The 26,595-nt window shown below is 32.3% G+C and overlaps 1 protein-coding gene and 1 non-coding gene across 2 annotated transcripts in view; both read left to right on the top strand.

Annotated features, from left to right (window-relative positions):
• LOC127835910 (hemicentin-1-like) overlaps positions 1-26,595 on the top strand; it is a 225,199-nt gene that overhangs the window by 153,537 nt on the left and 45,067 nt on the right. The gene's annotated exons all lie outside the window — the stretch shown is intronic.
• Positions 14,557-14,638, top strand: Trnaf-aaa (transfer RNA phenylalanine (anticodon AAA)). Its single transcript has one exon. It is a non-coding gene; the product is annotated as a tRNA-Phe (tRNA).

Here is a 26,595-nt window from a genome sequence, read left to right on the forward strand (position 1 = left end):
AATAAAACCTGTTTTAAAGATATATAAAAAGTTATAAAACATTCATAAACAATGCATTTATTGGCGGTATGTTAACAATGCTTGAATCCCACACTTAAACAAACATGAATTGCATTATTTTCGCGAAGCATACCAAAAGTTACTTGAAAAGTAACGCTAGAGTTTTGATTAGAATGAGTTAGCCTTCTGTGTGTCAGTATTTCCCTCTCGCGTTAGGCGAAAACATGAACAATGTTTTTGCCTGATTTAATACACATGTGTGCAATCTTCTTGGTAGCTATTCACCGTTCAGGTATTTAAATTTAATTAAAACTAAGATTAAAACGTTTAAAATTTCACGCATGTAAAAATAGTAGTAAACTTAGATTACTTATCTCATGCATAATAATTTTACAGATTCTTGCATGCAAACATACGCTTATCGTGGCGATGTAAACGTCAGACTGACTTTCGATGTTAATTGGATTAATGTCGGTAAACATGATAAAGTATCATGCTACAAAGAAAACGTATACATCGGGTGGTGCAATTCGATAATGAGAAACATAATATGCGGCATAAGCAAAGACGTGTCTGGTATTTACGAATTGTCTTCTACCTCAGAGTTTACGGTAGTATACATAACAATACTTTCATACAATGTAAGAACGGATGGAAAATTTAACTGCTCTAAAGAAAATGACAATAGTCAAAGGACGTCTATTTGCCTACAAACATTGGGCGTGTACGTCAGTAATACCTGTATATTGGTTTATGCGGTTTCATAGTTCAAGCGTAGTTGTTTAACGGTATATTTACAAATAAAGAAACCATCATTTTCTTATAATTTTTATTTAATTGATTGTGTTGAATTATCAAAAATTATGAAGTTTTTGTAGAGTAAACCTATTTTTAAACATCTCTTCTTTATGTGACGGTTGGTTTATAATACAATGCTATCATACTATTTATGCGAATGTCTGGAAAGTCCACTCATTGAATTGAATTACTGTGTGCCATATACTGGAATTCATTTATGACTAAAGTTAAAATGAAATTCTTATATCACTATTAAATGTCGATGCAAATCTCATTTAATACAGTTGAAAAGACATTAGATGTTATCAAACGTTCTTATTTGTGAAATACTTTGTTAACTTGCGTTTAATGGATCATACAATGTGTTTGAAAGATCATTGCTTGTTTTATGGTATCGAAGAACATTCTCATATCTCAAATTAAACGTATGTAATACACTATTGTTAAAGTCATGTTTAAGCTAATCTACTGTTTGCAAGAATCTTAAGCCACACAAATATCTATATATTTTTAAATAGCAAATTACCTCATTGTTAAGATATCGCCCGATATCAATTATATTCCATGTAAGAAATACATCCGCTTATATTCAGAGAGTGGTTTGGACAAACTTTTATGTATATTTAACATCAACATAGACATATGTAATACATATAACAACTCAGGACCGTAATATAATGTCTTAATACTAGCTCACATGTGTCTTTACGGAAAACTAAATATATAGTCAATTAGATATTTGCATAAAAAGTAAAATGATTGTATCACAACGTGTTTAAAAATAGTGGTTTCTCATAATTAATTACATGTTTACCTGAAACTCTGCCGGTGTGTTGGCTATTATTTTAAACACATTCAAATAAACTGAAGATGAATTTACGTTGTGAACATGTGTGTTCAGTCATTGGTAAATCCGCCATGATGTTTCTAATAACACTTTTCTGTGTGTGCAAGTCGTACATTTGTTTTCAGATATTCATATGAAACCCATTTATTTACGAATCATTACTGGAAATTGCTTATCAAATTTAATAAAACTTGCATTAGCTATTTCAGCTACGAAGTGCTAAATAAACATGTTTGGCATCGACTACAGACGACGTGACGTGATGCTGAATGGACCGAATTGCTAAGCATACACATATTACAACTTTCGAAAAGAACAATGTGTAAAATTACATCATTTAATATCACCGCCCGATCAACTTAACAATAATCGTTTACTGTATAAATGTACATATTTGAACAAACTTGTGAACAAAAAACGATCTTTGGAATGTTGTTTGTTCTTATTTGCAGTCAATCTCACCGACTTGACACTACATCCACAGACTAACGTCACATATCCTGTGTACAAAGAGCAATCAGTGTTCACCTGCATAACATCGGCAAGTAGACCTGCTGCACGTATTCACTGGTTTGTAGCAGTCCGGAACATTACTGGCATGGCTAGCTATACATACAGTTCTGATCTAGCAGCCAGCATTCTGAGATATACGCCTGACTCAATCACCAGCGAAGAGTTAAGATGCACAGTCTCTTATTTGTTCAAATCAACGAACATTACAATACACAGGCGGACATACATGACAATTCATTGCAAGTGTTTTATTTAAACTTTTTATAACACCATCAAGTTATGTTGTCGTAAAGAACATATAAACATATCAAAGAAAGTAATCAAAGTGGACGTTGCAGGCTGGTGACTGCTGTACTAGGATGGTACCAGCAGTAACATCGGTAAAGAACTTGAAAACAAGATCGTTAAATCAACTTTAGTTCGTGTCCATAATATTTGGACCCATCAAACTCACATTTTCATTTGACTCATACTCATCAATCATTTCATTCTTGACTTAAATTACACTGAACACTCTCGTACGTCTACCACATAGCTCACTTATAATCCATTTTTTTTCCAGATTTAAACAGTTTCATACACTTGACTCGCTTTTCGAAAGCTAGGAACTTAGGTTCACAGCACTTGATTTATTATTTGGAATTTATGTAAATGGAATTGTACACTCAAATGCAAATTTAAAGAATGATCCGTAAATGTAAATTTCAAATTCATGTATAGTTATGTAATCAAAGGTTTTAAGCACTTGTTTGCTGTCATTTATATAGCAATAATTACCAAAACTTTGTAATACTCTGACATCCAATTAGTCTCATTAATTATAAAAAATGCAGTTATTTAAATCAGATTATATAGCCGTAAAATAGACGCAGAGAAGACGCTATGACGTCAGAGTAACATACAACAGTGCAGATTGATTTGAATGTTTACCTTTTGCACTTCGCAGTGACTGCCTCCTGACCGCTTAACACAGGTTAAAGTTTGTTTTTGGAATATAATATAGTGGCTTTGCGCTGATATAGCCATGCAATATGTCGTGGATAATCTAATATATATTCCAGTGACCGTTATACTAAGGTGACCACTAAGTATGGTTAAATGCATAAATAAGCGCTCAAGTTAGATCACACTTAAAATGTTTCACTTTATTGCATTCATTTTTTTTCTATTTTTAGTTCCTGTAACAACGACCATTATTTCAATAAATAACAGCAATGTTTCCATGACAGCAATAATAATTGAAGGAGGGTCGGCTGAGTTTAAATGCTCCGCTATTTCATATCCATCTCCACGGTACCGCTGGTTCTACCCAGGTGGTACATCGGAAATGCAACAGTAATAATACAATTTAACCATACTGCAAATGGTGGGAAAATGTCATGCAACGCAACAAACAACTATTATTCCCTAGATGGAACAGCAGGAACAAAGTCAACGACATTTCAAACGTTTATTGATTTAAATATAACATGTAAGCGTCTTTATGTATTATAGAAGCAACAATAACCGACTTAAAATCACACGATGAAATATTTACAATATAATTATGATTGAGTGAGTATTTGGCACTGTACTATTCGGATATATCGTTTTTATAATTAATACAACTATTGTATAATATGATTGATAACGTTGTTTTATTTATTGCTTAATAAAATCGAAAATAATTAAAAACGTTATATTTCCTTAAAACGTGGTATGTTCCAGATCCTCCGTTATTTGTTCGCAAAAACATTGAAAACAATAGAAGTATTGCTGAAAACATTACCCGACTGGTTAAAGAAGATTCACTGCGTTAAATATGCGAAAGTGGCACGAAACCTCCGGCTACAACCCTGTGGCAAGTATATCATGGGCAGTCCAACATTCTAACGGCAAACAATATTAAGGAAGATACGCAATTGACTTGTAAGGCATTCAATATCATAGATGGTATGCCTGAACGAACGAACCGATCCATATATTTCGAAGTTAAGCTTGTACAGATAAATAATCTGCATACAAATTATATTTGTTTGCTATCGTGTCTTGTTAAACATAACCTTATAACACAACAAACACATAGTTTTACTTAAAGTCTTTAAATGTAAAAAAAAGTGTTTTACAATACATTATAAATCCTTTCTGTGGATTTTTCAGATGGTCCTGTCCTTTTGAAACTCACTTACAACATCTTGCAAGGCCAATCAAAACCTGGAACTCTATTAAAAGATGTAAACATAACTGTAATAAAAGGCAGTTTAGAGATGTTAAACTGTTCTGATTCAAGATTGCCACCTTCAACATATTTATGGGATGATCGAGTCGAAGGAAGCAGTCTCAAAATCTACAATATTTCACGACTAACTCAAACGAAATACATGTGTATGGCAAAGAATATAATGACTACCACGTTTAATGGAAATGTCACTGGCAGCAATAATATATCACTGCATCTGCGTGTATAATGTATGTATACTCTTTTCAGATTCATACAACTGCAAATTGTGCGCATCAAATATATTTGTCAATATTAAGGTTAGGGTTGTTCGTATTTCAGATGGTCCGCGCGATATGTCAGTATTATTCAATAATACGTTTGCGATCAACCGAGTACTGCGGGTTCTTGAAGGCTGGTCATTCGGACTCTCGTGCTTTGCGAATAGCCAACCAGCATCATATATATCATGGAAAGGCTTTTCAACCCACAAAAGCGAAAATAATATTTTTATTAACAGCGTTAACATTGGCATAAATAAGATTGGTACATGCACAGGGACGAACACCATGGTCGACAGTCTAGGCTACAGTATTTCCAAATCAGAAAAACTAACAATTGAACTGGATGTTTTATGTAAGTTATCTTACAAAATGATTTGTATGAAATAATACTTAGTCTATTATTCGTTTATATAGCACGGTTCACTGTGTTGTGTTTGTACATCTTTTTCATTTTAAATTTTACAGACCCTCCTGCCGTTCAGTCTATTGACAAACAAAATGTTGTAATCAACATGTCGCTAAATGTTGTATGCAAACTGGCAACTTTCGGCAACCACCACACACCAACTTCACTTGGAACAAACTCGACAGTAATCGCAAATTCGTAAAAACAGGCGAGACCTTTAAGATCGATCGTGCTCAAATGAAGGTGATTACCAATGCCAGGCAACGAATACCATGCAGTCTATTGGAAACAAAACTGTGCATGGATCTAGTAAATCCCAATTCTATCTCGATATTCAGTGTAAGTAAATAACCGAGGATATTGAAAAATTAAAAAAATGCATTACGCAAGGTAGTTACGATCACAGTAGTTCTAAATTCCTATGCATTATTCAATGTGTTCCTTTATATCACAAGCAAAGTTACTCGATTATTGGCCCTGGTTATGCTATAACAAAAGGTAACCACACAGCGTTGTGTACGATACATATATTTGTACGAGTATACAGCAATTATACCATATAAAACTAGCCCATAGTCGAGTCAAATTTGAATAAATACGATGTAAAATAAAAAATGGTATAAATATGTTAAAGAATTGTACACTTAGCTGTAAAATAAGTTTCATATTATACATATTATATATATATTTTAGTGTTTTTATTTGTAATGAACTATACTTTCGGAATAGACACGGAAGTATTCAGATATGACATTCTTTCAGATGCGGCAAGAATAAAACACTTTTATGCAAACACGTTAAAAGGCAGAACCATTATTATCCATCAGAATCAATCACCGGAACTCATTTGTGAAGTCGATGGTGATCCATATCCTAGTACCCATATAATAAATGCGACAGGTGAACAACAATTAGAGCTCAACCGATCAATAGCGCCATCTAAGAATGTTACAGCTTATCTACATCGAGCAAAATGTGAATATGATGCTGGAAGGTATACATATGTGGCAAGCAATGTGCATACATCAACCCTGCAGGAGGAGAATCTCTTTATTTTGATTCAATGTAAGTTTGCAATCTTGTTAAATTTTGCTTGCTTTTTATTTTTTGTCTAGGCTCTTAAATAATTTCAATTATGTTTCTTCTGCAAGGTTCTCCGACAGCATCTCCATTTGCACCCCTTCTTAAAACTCTTAACATGGCTCCTAACGACACAGCTGTGCTAACGTTTACCATAAAGGCCTACCGGGAGCCAAGTATAACAAATTTTTCGTGGCCAAAGGGTGTATCTGGTGGATGGGATATCCTATATAATGACGATCGGCGTATCGGTAGATGGTTTGATGACAGAGTTAACTATTAACAATATTCAGAAGAACGACTTAGGAATGTATCGAGTGAACGTGTCGAATAAAATCGGTTCAACGTCTGAAGTATTGACACTGCACGCTAAAGGTTTATTCTTTTACAACATATTTTAGATTATTTTATTCATTCATTTGTAACTGTCAGTTTACTATGGAATTTATAAATGGCGTCCTTTACAGTTTTTGTTTTCTACGTAGATTACATAACACTCACACTTCATGAACATGACAATATTTTAAATAGCTCACGATGTTTGTACATACGTATTGGAATGATGCCCATAACATAGTTTTTAACTCGACAAAGACATTCCAGTTCTCTCGTCGTTGTGTGCATTTGTGGATATTCATGTGCTTTTCAAGTAGCAGATGGTAATTTTACTAAACGCGAAAGAAACACAGATCAAGTCTGCATTAAATAATACAATAAACAACACTAGTATTGTAACTGACAGTTAGATTTTAAACAAAACCGTTAATTTTATTTAACACGTTTTAAATTTGCAATTGCAAGCATATGTGTACTGTGTGCATCTCTAATAATAACGCCACATTGAGTAAACATTACACTGGCGTCACCAAAACATGCTTGATATTAGTTTTTGCGTAAACAAAATACATAAAATTGATTAATATTTTTATCATTCAGAGTAGTTGAAATTCAAAACCTCATTTTTGATTCTTCTTGGAAAACAAACCCAAATTTAGGATAAATCTATACGAGCCGACGTTTCATTATTCAACATATTTATATCAAGCCACCGTCGAATTCGCTCCTAGTGTCTGCACTAATAACTCCAAACCAGTGTATATTACTGCAACAACCAATGCTTAATAGTCAATTATTTATTATTAAATATTTTTTTAGCGAAACCTGAAAATCCACAAGCAGTGAATGTGGTACGTAGCGGAATTTCTGAAATAAAACTCGAATGGATACCTGGTTTTAATTGCGGAGAACAACAAACGTTTAATTATAAAATACACTGACACCAATCTTGAAATTTGGAATGCAATACGTGGACCCGCAAATAGTACAACGCACACACTACGTGGGTTGAAGCCAAATACCACATACACAGTTAAAATGCGAGCTGAAAATATAATTGGAAACTCTTCTTGGACTGACTATATTGAAATATCGACCTTGGTCGAAATTGGAAAATTGAGATTATTGTAAAACAGTAAATACAGTTGCAGTCTTTGCTGAAATAATTTGACAGTATTGAGTTCACAAGTAGTGTTTTATTTCAATATTTCCACGTATATCATTCCAGACGACAAAGGACATGTTTCAAAGGCTATTGGTGGTTCTATAGGTGGTATGACAGTTATTTGTATCATCGTTACCTTAATGATTATATTTCGGAGATGTAAGATAAAAGGTAATACATGAATATTTAAGGTGTGAAGTGTATTTTACGTGTTGTGAGTATTTTGTTTATCTTGTTTCATTTTATCCGCTGTATCCTAAAACGATATTTCTTATACATACAACATATAAAGTGAACAAGAAAAAAGTACTACCGCTTATAAAGTTTACACTTCACATTAACCTTTGCAGAACAAAACACCAGAAGTACATGTGAATACGAAGACCTTGGACAAGATTTGTACGTTGTTTTATTGCAAATTATATATTGAAATGATCTTTTAAATATATTATTAACTTCAAAAGACATCTCGTCACAAACTGCTTAGATAAACTTACTAAAAATTTACTAATTATGTGTATGTAAATATCGAGTTTTGTTGCAGAAAAAAACATGGCAATACAACCGAAGGCAGTTATTCATCGTACAGTGTTGGTAATATTTATAAACTTACTTTAAAATGGTGGGGGTAATGATAGTATTTATATGCGAGGACAATCATGTCTCACTACTACATGTGAAACTGCTATAAAATCTAAATTGTTTTATTTTGCAGAGAAAATGCTATTTTGAAATGTCTTCGCGTTGATTGCTAACATATTAGCATGATACTGAGATCAAAGTTCTTTCGAAATGTAGAAATTTACCTTATATCGTATTGATATAATATATAATTTGTAAATGTGAATGAGATTTAGTAATCGCTGGATTGTATATATATATATATATATATATATATATATATATATATATATATATATATATATATATATATATATATATATATATATATATATATATATATATATATATATATATATATATATATATATATATATTTATTTATTTATTTATTTATATATATATACGCTCACATTTATTTAGCGGCGTGTTATTCATAGGTAAACGGCATTGGTCTCGGTGACATATGCTACACATATTTATTTCTTATGGTATTGTATTGCTCGTATGATATATTTAAAAAACTGTTATCAACATCACGCTTCAGGTCAGCTTCAGGTAAACACTAATGGATGGCGCTCTGAATTAGAGATGAAATATGTGCATCTACCACCTCACGTTAATTGGGAACACACCAGGACACTTTCCGACGACAATATTAATGCCTCCTCAATATAACAAAATAAGTTCGACCAAGAAATGGAATATGTTAACTTGACACTTTCAAGTTTATAAACGATCAGCTTTAAACAAACACCGTGCAACAAAACTAACAACATATGATTATAGAACAGCATTCTATTTTTCTGTTTTAGTAATACGACATGGTGATAATTATGTGTATAATCTGCTATTTCAATTGCTGTTGATTTCAATTTAACTTCAATTTAATTAATACATGTTCAGATATATAATTACAAAATAAATAAACAATGTACACACATGTTCGTGTGAGTGTGTGAGCGCGTGCATGTGCTATTGCGTTCGTGCTTGCGGGTGTGCTTGTGCGTGTGTGATATATATATATATATATTGTTTAATACACAATGTTACGCTTGTTTAAAAGGGTTATCTAGCTGGTGGTGAATATTTTTACAGACCGCTCTCTGATTAGTTAAGTATATTGACAGAAACATTCGTATTCCATTAAAGTTATAATTATGTGTTCGTTTTGTGACGAGCATAATGGTCAATAAGTCGGTAAAACATTTTAGTATAAAGTATGTAGACCAGCTGCAAACACGTGAATTACAAGCACATTCATAACTTGTGAACTCCACAACGTCGCATGTTATGCTATGTCATAATCATAATTTTAGTAACGTCGCTATCGGAAATCGCAGGCAAGAAAACAAGCATCATGTGCTAAAACCTATATTGTCAAATATCTATGTAAAGGCTTGTGTCAATGGCCAAACGGTTAGGTTTAAAACAAAACATAAACATGCATTTATACATACGCTACTATCGCACTTATCATTTACTCGATCGTTACTTAACAAAAAATCAATAAACACATTATGTGTACAGTTTAATATTCAGTTTAGGATGACAGTTGGTCATATACTTTACTTAATGTTTGCGAGTTTGTTGCGCGGTAAACACGGTTGTTTACAGTATGCATAGTAAGTTCTGTAAACAATATAAATCTTTTCTACGAGCTGAATTCACTTGATGCTTACATACACTGATAGCGTTTGAACTATTAATCGTAACATATTCTACAATAGACCTGATGCCGAACTTGACTATTGATGTGTTCTACCATAACATGCTCGTTGGATAAAATGTCTGTGTTGTATTTTCAGGGAGTAATACGGGCAAAAGCCCGCGAAGCGGGCGTTGACCGTTAATTTGTATCACTTTTCTGAAATACAAAGAGACATTACCTTATAGGGATACAAGTCAAATAATTTCTGCCGTCACCTATTTTCGCCATGGAAAAACATAGAGCGCTGGAGAACATAGACACTTCGACAAACGCTATATGACACGTAGATGCATTCCTCATGAAATAATACGGCATGGCAGTAATTATTAAGTAGCGAATCGTACTCTATGTTATTGTATTATGATTTTCTACGATCAAAATACGTCTGTTTGCCTCCCTGTGTGACACATTCTGTTTCCCATAATGCATTGCAAATTGAAAATTGCTCTAGATTCTGTTAACAAAATCATAAAAAAGATAACCCGTCTATATTATGTGCGTACTTCTGGTTTACAATACCGAATAAGATTAGTTTCGAATTAACTTCTTCAATGAACCCAATATTCTATAGTTAATATTATCCCTTCACATAAATAAACAATTGTTTAAAAGTTTAATTTGTTCACAACATCAACGGCCGCGTTTCTTTCGTCGACAACTATACATGTCTGTGTGACGTCACTGCTTTCGTCAATACGTCATTAAGAAGTAAAAATTGAAACTGACATACTCTGGTGGATGTTTACATTGTTGAAATTTAATAAATTAATGGAATGCACTCGATTGGTCAGTCATTATTTAATTAAAATATCGCGTTTTGTTACATAAAACATCAATCTATATAATATTACTAAAGATTAACTTTGATAACATGGGAACTGTTTTCGGCACATACAAATTTCGCCGATTTTAAATTTAAGGTCATTATTATTCAGTCAAACTAATGGAACATAAAAGTTATCATTTTATTAAGTTTTGGAGTTATTTCTTGAGTATATTCTACGTGATTATTCTAAAGACCCTTTCTTTTGTGATGTTTTAAGTTACGTTGTGATTGTAAACAATATTGCATCTCCGACTCATACTCGATCATTTTCGTACCAAACTGTTTCAAACTGTAAAAAATCAAACTGTGCTTACATACACATTTGAAAATAGACTAATTCATTTGTACATTTTATGGATATTTTTTTATTTTCTTTTAGAAGCTGCTCTGTCAAATGCTGGACTTCACACATTCCATGCAGCATTCTGCTGAGCACAACTGACTGCGTGCTTTGTACTCAACAACGAAGCAATTCTGGACCTATAAAGCTTAACCGGGACTGAAACATTAACAATTGTGACCCTGTAATGTTCAACGTTAGTGGACTGTAAAGAAACTGCAATTATTGTGAAGAGACTCTGTATGTTTGTAAGCAAAAAGAATATACAGCATAACAAATATCAGGTGTGAAAACAATGTGAAAGAATATTGAAATTAACAATTTGCAATCAGGCATGTCAAATGAATTGTTGATATTAAAAATGATAGTTCCCAGGCAGCTCTAGACGTTTTTTTCTGTATTTATATTACTAGTATTAATTCATAAAATGTATGACACAATTAAAAAGCCCACTCTGTTTAGAGACCATTGTGTTGTCTCATTGTGTGATGATGACTTTGAGTAATACATTAAACAATATCTACTAAGTTGTTTTTAAGCATAAGATTTCTTGTTTATTATATAAAAGGATGTTAATTTTTGCTTAAATATAAATGTGCATAATGCAGTGCCAGTAGCACACTTTGCAATATTTTTATTACAAAAGAGTGTGTTAATAATTAATTATCCTTGCCTAAAAATTCATTTGACACACCTGAGACCATGTTGTGTATTACCATTATTATTTTGCACATTATACTGACACTTTGAAAAAATTGTAAATAAGCGAAAAGCAGAAGTTTAGTCTTGTCAACTGTCTCTGATTAATTTTTTAAAGACCATATAAGAAGCGAACGTGTAGGATACGGTGTTCATTTTATTTGATGACTGCTTGTAATTATTTCTTCATAGAAGGCGTTCTGGATGAGTGGAGTATTTTTTTTGGTTCTACATCTTTGATTAAGTCAACTCATTGACATTTAGTGCCATGACTGAGCGTGTTTTTTAATTTACATACGGGTGGTATGAACTTACCGAATATATGCAAACTCATAACAGTGTGTCTAATACTACATGTGTTGAGTGCACAGAAACAACAGCGAGAAGATAAGGGTATAAATGAACATACTGAATGTGTTATTTTGTTTATGAGCTTGAACATACAGAAACTTGACTTAAATCAATTGGGATGTACATGCAGTTTAATAATCGGGTTGTTATTTTATAATCATATTCATGTGGAAACTGCCTCATTCACATGCAATACGCAGCTGCTGTCTATATGTTTAATCACATTCCATAATGACTGAATATCTTTACTTTCAAAACATGAAAATGAATTAAATGAAATGAAAATAAACGAAATAATGTAATTAAATTCAGGTGAAAAATATTTGATTATATTTTATTTAAATATGGTTTGGTAAATTATTTACTGGTAAAACAAGTCTTGTTGATAACAGTAAATTTGTGATAATAAGTATGTTGTTGTTTATTTTTTGTCTCACACATAAAGTGACAGGTACACTCATATATTTAGCGTTAAGCTTATGCTGTGGGTCTTCATCATAAATCTAAATTTTTGCTACTAGTATTTTCTCCTTAGCACCAACCTAGTAATGTTCAATCTGTGTATGCCATAAGTCATAGTTTTTACCAACTGTTAATTCCTGAGGATTCAGAAAAATACAATAAGTTTACCACATTTCATGACATAAGCTCTAACAGTGCGGAAGATATGCAAAGAGTATTGTGTCCAAAGCCAAAGGTGATATTTCTGCTCTGTGTAATTTTGCGCAGTGAATGAGGTCTATGCACTTCTTTCAAGATAGACGCAAATACTCCCGCAAGCATTGTTGTATTTATATGTTTATTAACATTAATTAACTTAAAGTACAAAAAGTTTTTCATTTACATATGCAGGGGATACATTTACGTTGTCGATGATTTAGACATGGGACCAAAATAATGAAGTACGGCACCTTTCTTTTTTATGCTTAAGTTAAATAAAATCGTTTTAGAAATAATCTCGCCCTAAAACATAAATGGCATCCCTGCATATGGAAAACATCGATAAAACACAGTTTCGCGAGATTTTTTATTATTATTTTTTAATTCTAACATTGTTTTGAAAAATGGAAACAAAAAATGAAATACATGTTTAAGAGTTTGAAAACAGTACAAGGGGTTACTATACAAAAAGCATAGCTTCATAAACTTGTTTAAGATTTAAACAATTTATATTTTATTACTTTGCTAAATTACATATTGTTTTGTAAAGAAATTGAATGTTTTGTTGCATGATAAAAAATCACAAATATAATTAAGGATTTGAATTGGAATACCTTGCAATCAAGAAGACAACAAGCTAGACTCATTTTGTTCTATAAAATAGTATATAATCATGTTGATGTCAATCCCCTTCACTATCTCACTCCATACATTAGACACTCACGCCATCACCATCACATGGCATACCAAATACAATGTACCACCAAGTACAGCTGATTACCACAAATTTTCGTTCTTTCCAAGAACAGTTGTACAATGGAACACACTTCCATCTTATGTAGTCAGCGCTGATACGATCCCTGGATTTAAATCAGTGCTGTCTACATCAGTGTTCCTTCCTTAGATCACATGCTTCTGCTTTTATCCTGTTTTTAACCCGACTAATATTCTCACCACATGCACAGTTGTATATGTATATATTTAAGTCTTAAGGGCTTAAGGTGTTAGGTTTTGCACCTTTTTTACCACTGTTGATAGGATTTTCCTGAGTGGATTGAGTAACTCGGGAAACCTATCAATCTATTTCTTTTTAACCCCCCACGCATGGCCATAATGTATCAGTATTGAACATAGCCATTATTATAAAAGAAGAAGAAGAAGATAATGTGCAGACATATATTACCCGTGTTATCTTTAACAAACATCAAATAAGCTTTTGCCCGTAAATTAGGTAGCACCTATTATCATATTATGTTGTTTTTTTTTTGCCACATGTTGATTATTATCCTGTCACATGCCTTTGAATCAGCCCGATAACCAGGTAACCTAATATCCAAAAAGATATTAGGCTAGATGACCAGGTAACCTTATATCTCTGTTTTACCGTGAAATGACGTCATTGTTTTACGAAATGACGTCATTATTCCAGCGAAACTCTTCAGTTAAGGTAGCGCACCTCTAATGATTTCCCGCGATTTATTTTACGATCATTGCCGATCTTAAATGATCGGTTATTTCCGAGAGATGCATTTTATTTTTTTCAAACTTCGAATTTTGATATGTGTTTACCTAATTCATTTAGAATACATTATTTTTACTATAAATATTGACTTTGATCCAATTATCATCTGAAAAATACGATTTCGCGATTTCTTTAAAGATCTAAGAGCCTTTTTACCTGTTTACTTATGGATATCTAATTTAAGGTTGCACTGATGTGAAGTTGTCGTGGTCGAGTGGTTAAGGCGATGGACTAAAAATCTTTTGGGATCTTCCTGCGCAGGTTCGAATCCTGCCGACATCGCATACTTTTTGCGACGCTTTTTATTTCTTTTCTAACGTAATTTGATTTAATATAGCATATAAGCTATGTTTATTGTCAAATATGTTGAAAATTGTAAGAACATCCTTCAATTTTTAAAATTAAAACAAGTTTTTGACTAAATTGGGTAATTTACTGCTGAAAATACGAATGGTGCATGTTGCAATTTTATTTTTATTTCAAAAAGTAAACGGTAAATCTGTCTATTTCTTTGTATTTTTGCTGTATATAATGTTTCTATAAAAAAAATTGTTTAAAATATAACTTAAATGATACTATTTTGAATTTTATGACACATTCTTTTTAACCGACCCAATTTTTACTTGGCTGAAATCACTTACATTTCATGGCGCTATTCCGTAGATAAAAAATTGTAAAAAATAAATGTCTGTAAAAGAATACTTATTTCATTTTGTTTAAACTTTAAACACCTTTACTGCATCTGAACACACCAACTGCATGCCCATATTTGGAAATCTGAATGAATTATGGAACTTTTATATACCCCAGGGGTGAAAATAAACTGGACAACAGCCGAGCGTGAGGGTCGTTTTGAAAACATCGGTATATTTTTTTAAAAAGCATGGAAAGCCTACATACGAATGTGCATGTAGTTCAGTGAAATAATGCTGATTAAGAAAATAATTAATTAAATTATATTTGGATATGTGCCCATTAGAGGTGCGCTACATTAAACTCTTTTACAATGTCAATGAACGGTAAAAAAAGCATAATATAAAAAGAAAATTTGTGAAAGGATAAATAGAATAATAGGTTGGTGACGTGAATGGAGAATGGTTATCTGGCTCGTCGGAGGATCTTATCGGGTCCACCCAACAGTTTCCTCCGACTTGCCAGATAACCATTCTTTATCCACGTCATCAACATATTATTCTCTATCTAAACAAATGTTTGAAATAACAATGCATGTTTTCCGTATGGATACACATTGCGATAATTGCTTCTATGTGATAATTTATTGATGGGCACAAGTCATCTTTTTAATTATAATGGGTTTGATCGAAATAGCCTTTCCCACGGGATTTTTTTTCATTTGTCCATATGATTGTTTTGTTTTCCCATTGAAGTTGTTTTCCGATTTTTGTCCCCTGTACGCATAGAATTAATTTTCTGTTAAAGAGAATTGAATGAAAATCAGAACAAATACCTTAACAATACTGACAATCGATACTTTTGCATAAACAAACGTATATTTTTTATGGAAAATTCCATGCAAAAAGAATTTAAACAATCCCATCAAAAAAAAAATCCAAAATAAAACGAAAAATCCCATGGGAAAATGGGAAAAAAAGATGAGATATTAACTTTTCTCAAAAACTATTATTGACTGTTATAAGTGTATTGACCCGTATTTAGTTAAAATTACCAATTACATACAAGATATATGTTTTTATCCTCAAACATTGTGTAATTGTGCTATTGTTCCTATTTTCAAAAATAGGGCCTTAACCTACATTACACTGGTAACATATCAAGAGCAATATAGGCAAATAATGAACAAACCTTAAAAGCTTAAACTCATTTGCGGTATATTTTTAGCGAAGCTTAATAGTAGAACAAATAATTTGCCATTTTACTCCTTTTTGTTTGATTATTTTATATGCATCTGAATTATGGGGACTTTATAATATTGATGAAGTCGATAAACTCAATTTTAAATTCTGTAAAACTACTACATGTGTACGCTCACAGACTTCAAATGCCGCTGTTTTAGGTGAACTACCGGTAGGACAATTTGCTCTATCCATTTATATGAAAGCAGGATGCTCTTAGTTATAAAACTTATCAAAATAAACAAATTACTGCCAGATTCCTTACTGATGCCATAAAATCCCAAGAGAAAAAATACAAGCATTTGCTGCTTCTTAAATCAATATTGTATGTAACCCTAATATATTGTCTATCTACTCTCTTTTCACTATTAGTTGTCTTTAAGTCATACACGTTTTACACGATGTTTCAATATGGTTTAGTGTAGTTTGTGTTTACAAACATGATTGCATTTGTATTTGTATAATGCGATTTGGCTATATTGTGTTCACTTGTCTGTAAATGATCAAAGGCGTTTTGCCGATGGTTCAATTAACAACTTTAAACTTCAGTGAAAAAAACTTTATTTAACAAAAATAATCTATTATAACATAAATAATAAGACTTTTATTGCATGCTTATCTAAAAGAGGCAATCTTAAAGAAAGAAATATACTTAAGTTTGCCAAATGTTTGGTTTGCATTGTTTTTGTGGTGGTCGTTATAACCTAAGTATAGCGCCGTAAAAGTAAAATTGTAATTTTGTATTAAAAATAATCCTTACCCTTAGTGGCAGATACTGAATAAAAGGCCTGGAAAAATGGCTAATTGCACAAGACTTTTGAAAAGTGATTTTCAGTACTTTTAAGTTCTTTGAAACTGAATCACCAAATTACTATTATTGCCGGAAAATGAATCGGGACCAAAAAAACAACTATAAGTACAGAAAAACTCGCTCACAGTTGGGCATTTGTGTCGTAGCGCAATTTTTGTATTTTAAACTCACAGTTCACATTTAAATATATTAGCTTTTTAAATAGCATGTTATTAGTAAAAGTGTTTTATGAGATGTATATAATTTCATTATTTTATCAATACCGTCATCATCAAATGACTAAAGGTGACTCGAAAAAACTGTATAGTTTAGTTTCAGAGTTATGTGGAACAAAGCCTTAAAAACCATTACCTACAGAGGTATCCGATGAAAAAATCTTGCAAACCAGTTCGCAGATTATGTCATAAATAAAATTAAAGTCATTCGCGACTCTTTACGTGATTTTAAACAATTCACACCAACCACACGGGATGTTCCTCCTCTTATTAGCTTCAAAGATATGACCGAAGATGAAGTTAAAACATTAATAAGGGAGCTTAATACCACATCATCTGAGCTTGCTGTTTTGCCCACAAAGTTATTTAAAACATATACCACGGCACTTTTACCCGTACTAACTTAACTCATTAAACTGTCTTTGTCAGAAGGTGTCTTTCCTGAAAAGTACAAGGAAGCGATTATGCGGCCTTTATTAAAGAAGTCAGGTCTCGAGCTTATGTTGTCAAATTATAGACCAGTTAGTAATCTGTCATTTATTGCAAAGATACTTCCAAAATATCAGTCTGCGTATCGCCCGAATCACTCATGTGAATCGGCATTATTGCGGGTCGTAAATGACATTTTAGCAGGAATGGAACGACATGACGGGACGGCCCTTATAGCCATCGACCTGAGTGCCGCGTTCAATACTGTGGACCACGATGTACTTAAGGAGGCCAGTACGGTGTTTCAGGTACAGCCCTTGACTGGTTGGTGCTCGTACTTAAGACCGCGTGGCTGAAGAGTGAGCATCAACGGTACGCGGTCGTCATGCTGCACTCTAGATTGTAGTGTTCCTCAAGGAAGTTGCCTCTGCCCAAGGATGTATCTCGCTTACGCCGGCACACTGTTCGATGTTATCCCCCCGTCCAAAGCTTTATATGGCTTCGCAGACGATCACATCGCTAGCAAATGTTTTCGCCCTTCTAGTTCCAATGAAGCTGATGCGATCCGAGAAGTCGAACACTCGGCAATAGTGATTAATGACTGGATGAACAAAAACAGATAAATGAATACGTCTAAAACCGAGTTTATAATGTTTGGAAGCGGAAACAGTTAAACAAATTTGCAACACAAACCATAGATATTGCTGGTGACACGGTAAATAAAGTTCCTTGTATTAGATACTTAGGTGCATTCTTGGATGAATCACTCAATTATGATGAACACATTACACGCGAATGTAAAACCGCCATGATTAACTGTGTTCGCATTAAACGCATTCGTCAATATCTCACCAAGCAATCTGCTGAAATCTTAGTTCTTTCAATTGTAATTTCGCATCTGGACTACTGCAATGCTATTCTATATGGTATTGCAGATCATGAACTTACAAATTTACAACGCATTCAAAATATGTGTGCAAAGATGGTCCTACAACGGAGGAAATACGACAGTTCCGAACAGGCGTTATTTGATTTGCACTGGCATGAGGTCCGCTGACAGACTGGATGGGTGTTATGTAGTCCCGTTCAAATAACGAAAGACATTTTGTGATTGAAGTTTCTCTACCATTGGTCCAAAGTTGTGGAACGTTTTACCACCGTATATTCGACAATCTGACAATATTAGCATATTTGAAAAGAATCTTAAAACATATTATTTTAGTGATTTTTACTCAATGTTTCCGTAACCTTCGCATTACATACTCATAGCACGCATACATGATTATGTTAACTACCTAATAAACATACTTTTATTTGTCGCGTGTTTTAGTCAAGTATGAATTTTATTTTGTTTAGTATTAATTTAGAATAGTTTACTATTTTATATTTTTATTTATTCATCGAATGATGTATATATCTTTATCATAATTACGTTGTTTTATATGTTTATCTGTCAAATGCTTCATTGTTGTGATTTTTTTATATGTAAATTGATTGTTATTTTATACTCTCTACGTGTTTATGATTTTTATTAATATGTTGTAAAACGCCACTGAATATGCACTTGTTTATAGATATAGGCGTTAAATCAAATACAACACATTTAACATTTACACTATGAAGTGCTAGTTACATACGCGACCATGGACAATACGTTGGCATGGGTGTAGATTGTTGATATTAATATGTTATTGTTAAAAAAATGTACTATTACATAAAACAATACATACAAACATTGGTTAGATGCCAACTGTTATATTATAATTGAAAACTTGGATTTCAGTCTTTAAATACCAATACACTTCGTTTGCTATGTTTTCTGAAAAAATATATATGTGTACACAATTGCATTTGCTTTCATATAGTTTGTCTGGTCATTTATAAAATCAAATGTATAATAAACTTGATATTCAAATAATATATTCGCACGTGTGTGCATTGGTGGTGCAATTTGTATTACATAAATTGAATACAATTATAATATAGAAATAAAAACAAAGCTTCAGTTGCATTAGGCATCTATTGCACGCGCAGTTTGAGCTTGTTCGGTATAGAGCTTTGAATGTTACCACACATTATTATCAAAACGTTAAGCTTTATATAAAAATTAATCCACCATGTCATCATTTATTTAAAGCAAGATGTCCATGCGGTTTCGAACACTAAACGGGTAAATGACATTTTATAAAGATCATATCATTACTTTGAAATAATTTACTTCAATGTTTGTAAACATGGATGATGAAAGGCAAATCATAACAACGCTTTTTTTTGGCTATTGGCGTGCTTCACAAGCAGACATTTTATATATTCATTGTAACAAAGCAATGAGGTATTGTATAACTCCTAATACATAATCATATGTTAAGATACAACTGTTTTCATTCCTAAGATAATATAATGAATACGCCTACCGACAGTGAAGCAAATAATACCTCTATGCACATATATTCGAACTCTGCAGATCCATTAACGTCTGCAATTAACTGCTGCAAGTTTATTTTATCTACGTAGAGATGTTCTCAATTGAAACAAGACAATTCAAGTCAGAGGACGACAAATATATATTCTGCTTTGTTAATTAACATTACTAGCAGTGTGTATGTTTAACATTAACTGAGCTACATTTCACGACTGTATAATAATACAGACATTCTGTCACTTTCTTTAATTATTTGTTTTTAAGTTTTTAAACGCATGTGCTTTTTTTTCTAGAAAAAGGCAAGTATTCAAATAATATGTAGCTGATCAGAAGCCAATTTAGCGGTTATTCAGTTGTTATACACATGAGCGTTATGGATAGACATGAACTTGCACTTTTGGTGCATGCTACCGCCAATACCTTCATTTGTTAATAAGAAAAAGATAAACATTATAAGGTCAATACATTTTACCGAGATATTTATGCACTATTCTAATACGGTAAAGAATAGTGTCGTATTTACTACAGCTAGGTCGGAATCCTGCCTGTGATTCATATATTTTTATCTTTATTCATCAGGCCAAATAATTAGCATGCCAGTTATTTCTTTGCTCACGCGTGATATGTTGATACATTTCATTTGCACTAAATAGTCTGCCAAGAAATTACATTTGTTTGCATTTCCTGTCTCCGGCGAGATGTCTGAAAAATCAATTTTAAAATAATCTCGCCAGTCGTCTGCAGATATTTCATTAGAATCATCTTTGAGACTGTTTAATGCTTTGCCAAAATGCTTTTGCGTTCGTTCATTTTCCCATATTAGCATTACGCTATGGCATTCGCAGTGATAGGCATTTTGCACGTTATGATTTATGTTAAGGTATTTGTTCTCTTATATATTCTTTGCTAGCATAATAATTGGTAAGACGACACCGTCTTTATATGTGTTTTTTTTTATGAGAATCAGTATCTCACCATTCTGTTTTCTCGAGTTGGCGATTTTTATATGAAACTTTTAGCGTAGAATATACAGTTGTATGCAGATATCAGCGCTTTGACACTATGCCACGAACTTATTATAACTTACATCGTTTTTAATGAAGCTATCTCAGGAATGTGATGACTTCTGTTTGGAAAATGCTAAACTAATTGTCGTTTGGAGATTATCGCCACTTGTAATTGTCAAATTAGTTGACGTATTCGTATTTGCTGCTCTTCGTCTACTCTCGCGACCAACCTAAATGTCAAATTGCAAACAATACGAAAGTAATCTGAGGCAACAAAATGATCGACGTCAAAGTCGGTTCTGGCATGAAATAGACGCCTAGAATACTTATGCTACTATAAGCGATTCATGATATATTTCAAATTATGTCGCTATATCATCTTGAAACTTGTGGACACGTGTGATGCAATATTTCTCGAGTATTAAATGGAATAATGTTCATCGTCTCTATAGGAACTAGGCATACAAAAAACGACCTTTTTCTGTAATCAGTGTCGTTAAAAATATAGTACAGGTTTTCTTGTTAAATAATTTAATCGGGATCTCTCGTCCTCACATATAGATCAGCACTGATCAAAAACAGAACGTCGAATAAAATCAGATTCTATTCAGGGTGCCTTTTCTTTCAATAGTTCGATCCCATAACAACGTTCCTTTGGTGTATATGGATTATTTTGAGGTGCAGCATATGTGAAAATCGAGTGAATGATCTATCGATACATTGCAAAATAGCGTCTCCAAGTTAGTATATACGCCTACTGCACATGCATGAGAGATCTGCATAGTTCGCAAAGCCCCAAAACAACAAAGTTTTCGTAACATCTACCTTGTGAACACTCTAGAGGCCCATGAAGTGCCAAATCTTTATGAATTTTGGTCAAAATATTTGTCACTTTCAAGTTCAAAACAGGGTAAATGCTGCACGAAAATGTCACAAGGTCACCTAAAATAAAAAGCTTCTTAGCACTAGTAAAGTCATATTTATAGCCCAATGTTCTTGAACATGTGTCAGAAAAACTATTCTAATGGTATACCAGCTACGTTTTAAAATGGTTCCGGATAGATGAAAAAATGACCTCCAGTGAGCTGAGCAGGTTTCTTTATATGTCAAAAATGAAAAATTGTGCACTCTCTAGTAGTCACATGTATAGTTTAATCTTCATGAAACATGGTCAGAGCATTTGTCATCATCATATATCGGCCGACTTTGAAACAGGGCCATGTGAGGTTATAGAACTAGGTGACTTTGTCAAATTAACAAAAAATGTGCATCACTTTAGAAGTCACATTTAAAGTCAAATATGTGTTAAACTGTGTTCTTTTATCTCGGCGTACCCAGTTCTTTGAAAAACATTTTCGAGATAATAACAATCGTTGAACAGATATTATGAATTCGTGATGTTTAAGTTGTTTTCGATGATGATGATGACGATGATGATGATGATGATGATGATGATGATGGTGGTGGTGGTGGTGGTGGTGATGGTGATGATGGTGATGATGATGATGATGATGATGATGATGATGATGATGATGATGATGATGATGATGATGATGATGATGATGATGATGGTGGTGATGATGATGATGGTGGTGATGATGATGATGATGATGATGATGATGATGATGATGATGATGATGATGATGATGATGATGATGATGATGATGATGATGATGATGATGATGATGATGATGATGATTTTGATGATGATGGTGATGGATATGACGATGATTATGAGTATTACATTCTAAGAAAACCATTAAATATTAGTGCATACCATCAACGTTCCTGTTGAATGCTTGAAATACTTCAGAGACAATATGATGGCAGTATTAATATTTAGAAAATTTAGTTGGAACGAAATAAGATAAACCTGTACGAAAGAAACATCTATGAAACATTAAAAAACGCTTAAATTAAACAAAAACATATAATATACAGTTGTAGAAAAAAAACATATTCAACAATGACAATGACAATGACAATAGGTTTATTTGTACTGGAAGGCCTCCGGCCCAAAATACAAACATACATGCAGTAATCATAAGTAGTGACATGGTATGCAATATTAACAACAATAATGGTAAGACGTGTTAAGTAAAAACAAAAAAGAATAATGCTTATAGATATATAGTCAATCACATAAGCATGTTATGTGGTGTATTCTTAAATTAAAACAGAAATACCTATATATGGCACGTATACGCGTTGCACAATAATGTACACTAGATATAAATACATAATTTATATAATATTATCATATGTTATTTAAATTTTGAAATTTCAATATTTTACCCTGTCTAAGCTTCGATTGTATTTTCAAATTCTGAAAAATATTAGAAGATGAAGTTCCTAATTCTGATTACAATTTTAACAATATACTTACTTTTGTAAAGTTTAAAATAATTGTGTTCTCTTGTTTTTTTTATTATTAGGTTATGCACGGAGTGTCAAAACTGGGTAAATATACATTGTGTAGCCTCATGTTTGATTTAGTTTAATGATAGCAACTTAATATTTATTGATCAATTGCATGTGTGATGGTTTTGCTTGTAAATATGTGTGTAAAATATACTCTGGGACTTTATTTTTTCTTTATATAATGTATTTTTCAATATGAATACAAGGTATGCTGATGTCTAATAATTATTCAAATATATTGCACCGCATAAGTATATGATTCAATTGACTTGTAAAATGATTCATCTTTACTTATAACATTGTATTGTGTGTACATTTCTTCGCTTGTACATGAGTGTTGGTGTGTGTTAGTTGCAGTAGATGTCAGTCTAGTTGCTACTCTAAATGTGTAAACAATTAAGTTCCGCCCATTTACTCGTAAAATATGTCAAAAGGTTAGATAAAACTGCGATGAAATGATATTGTTAGATTAACAGACGATAAAACTCAATTGAAAACAGTTCTGAGACATCGATTTAATTCTTTCGCATTAAATACCAACTGCATTATACGTTAAAACTACTATTCATTTGCTAGTCGATAAGCGCAAACTTAATACGGACATTATTTTGATCGAACATACTATAAAATATTCCCTTCTCTGCCAGAATTTGATAATTAAGTTTGCTTCATGTTTCATCCTCGCGCATGTGTTGAAATCAACACAAACGCATATTGGATATTATTGTACCTGGTAGATACAAGTCGTGTTTTCAAATGTGCTTTTAATTTTCATTTTACGACAGTATTTTAAACTCGGATTGAATATTATCATTTTAATTTAAAATGATTGGACCCATATTACCTGGTACAGTTTATTAATAAAATTATACGCGCAATATAATGGCTCTTAGTCATCTTGGCCACATCAACAGATCCTATTTCTTTCGATTACAAAAATAATGGCATTTCGAATAGGACTCAAGTGAACCTCAAGTTTGATAATTAATAATAACTTATATTCGCAACTAAAAGTATTTAGTGTACTTTTGACATTTTCTTTTACCGGAATGTCTTTAACTTCCCTAGCTGACCACGTTCAAACATTTCTTGTCACTAATTGATATTGTTTACAGAACTGATTATTTCTGACTGGCAACTTTCCTCTTGTAACCCAATATAATCTCTCTCGGCGTTGTTCCTTGTGGGTGTTTCCGAAAAGATTAAGCGTATGTGCTTAAATTGCGTTTTAGCAAATCATGAGATGAGCTTTCAAAACATTGGACTATATGCTCGTACAGATTGTCTATGTATGTCGAATGTGGCTGTAGCTGGAATGTTTTGATGCATGCAAGATATTATGTTAATAAATCTTACTCTTAATAGAAATTTAAATTTAAAATTGTACATTAATTCCATGAAATCATGTCATCACATTCAATGTCAAAGTTTGTAACTTATATTTTTCAGCACAGTTGTGATGGGGACGTGACACATGTCAAAATGTCAATGAACCTACATGCATTGAGCTATGTTCGTATAATCCCATAGCTTTTGCACAACAGGAACAACAGGTAAAACAGGTAATTTTCACGCTAAATTCGAGACTATTAATTCATGAGGTCTTAAATTTTGATAAAATACAATAAATTTCAAATTAATAACCAACATTGATGTTATGTTGATGATACAGTAAGGAAAATGAAATAACAATCTGAAAAACATAACACCATACTAATTAAACTAAACGATAATAACACATATATAGAGAGACAAACTTACGTAATATGAAACTAAAATAAACATTATATGCATAGCTGCAGAGCTATAATTGCATAATGAACTAAATGACAAATGGTTATATTAATCATATTAATTAAAGACAAAACAGCATGCATTGCTATCTAAATGAATATAATTTAACACGGAAGCAGATAGCATTTAAATAACAATCGGGTTTATTAGGTTATTCAAGACCAATCCAATAAATGTGTTATACAACATATATAATACAACTATTCGATGCAGAGAATATAAAAACTTGTAACTACCAATCTTAATCAGTTTTACAGGAGACTATTATACACAAATAACCAGTAAAATTAGTCTTTCTACTTACATATCATAAAAGGCCGATTACCATTGTTAGCCTTAAATTAAGAACTACTCTAAAAAGGAAAGGACATTAAAAACTGAATTGTGTAAACCCTAGCACTATCGCGCACATACAAACGTTTTTAAAAAGCATATATCACCAGTTATCAGATTACGAATGAACTGGTTATTGTTATCAACACAGAGTTAAACATAGTATTAATAAAAATAATGGATGAAACTAGGTTAATAAATTAATCAGAAAAAACTTCTACATAGATAAAACACTTATATATTAACGAAGGCAGGTGTGTTACAAACTATGGTCGACCATGCATAGTTACCCATATGAATGACATGAACTCGGTTTATTATAAGTTTGAAATTTATCGCATACACAAATTATAGATTCTTATACAATCGATGATAATTTGGAAAAATAAATATAATACACATAAACACACATATCACACAACAAACAAATGTCATGTATTCAGCATTTTTAAAAAAATACCAGTGTGCCGTTGGTTTCCTGTAGCCTCAGTGCAGGAACGACCTCTGGTAATAAATCATTAGTGTCGTCCGTCAAAATCGCCTTCAAGTCTCTGTCTGCAAAAGACAAAATCATGCTCACAATGTTTGCATTGTTGTTTAAGAATTAACAGGTAAAAATATAGATAACGAATTTTTGTATTTGCACCTTCTTAACAACACATATGTATGTATAATATGTAACTAAAATAATTTTTAATCAGACTTCTTGGTTTAAGAATAATATTGTATTATACTGTGTGACTTTTACGGGATCCTAACTTGATGTGTACAGAACTATAAGAATTTAATTATTGAAGACATATTATAGATAAGTCAAAGCTTAGCTAAGTTCATAAATAAATGGCATGCATTTTTAATATTTTATGCAAATAAATCCTGTAAAAAGAATTTTATTATAAGCAGTATAAAATAATAACAACGAGAATCCTAAAA

Source organism: Dreissena polymorpha, chromosome 6, assembly GCF_020536995.1.
Source record: "Dreissena polymorpha isolate Duluth1 chromosome 6, UMN_Dpol_1.0, whole genome shotgun sequence".
Lineage (NCBI taxonomy): Eukaryota > Metazoa > Mollusca > Bivalvia > Myida > Dreissenidae > Dreissena > Dreissena polymorpha.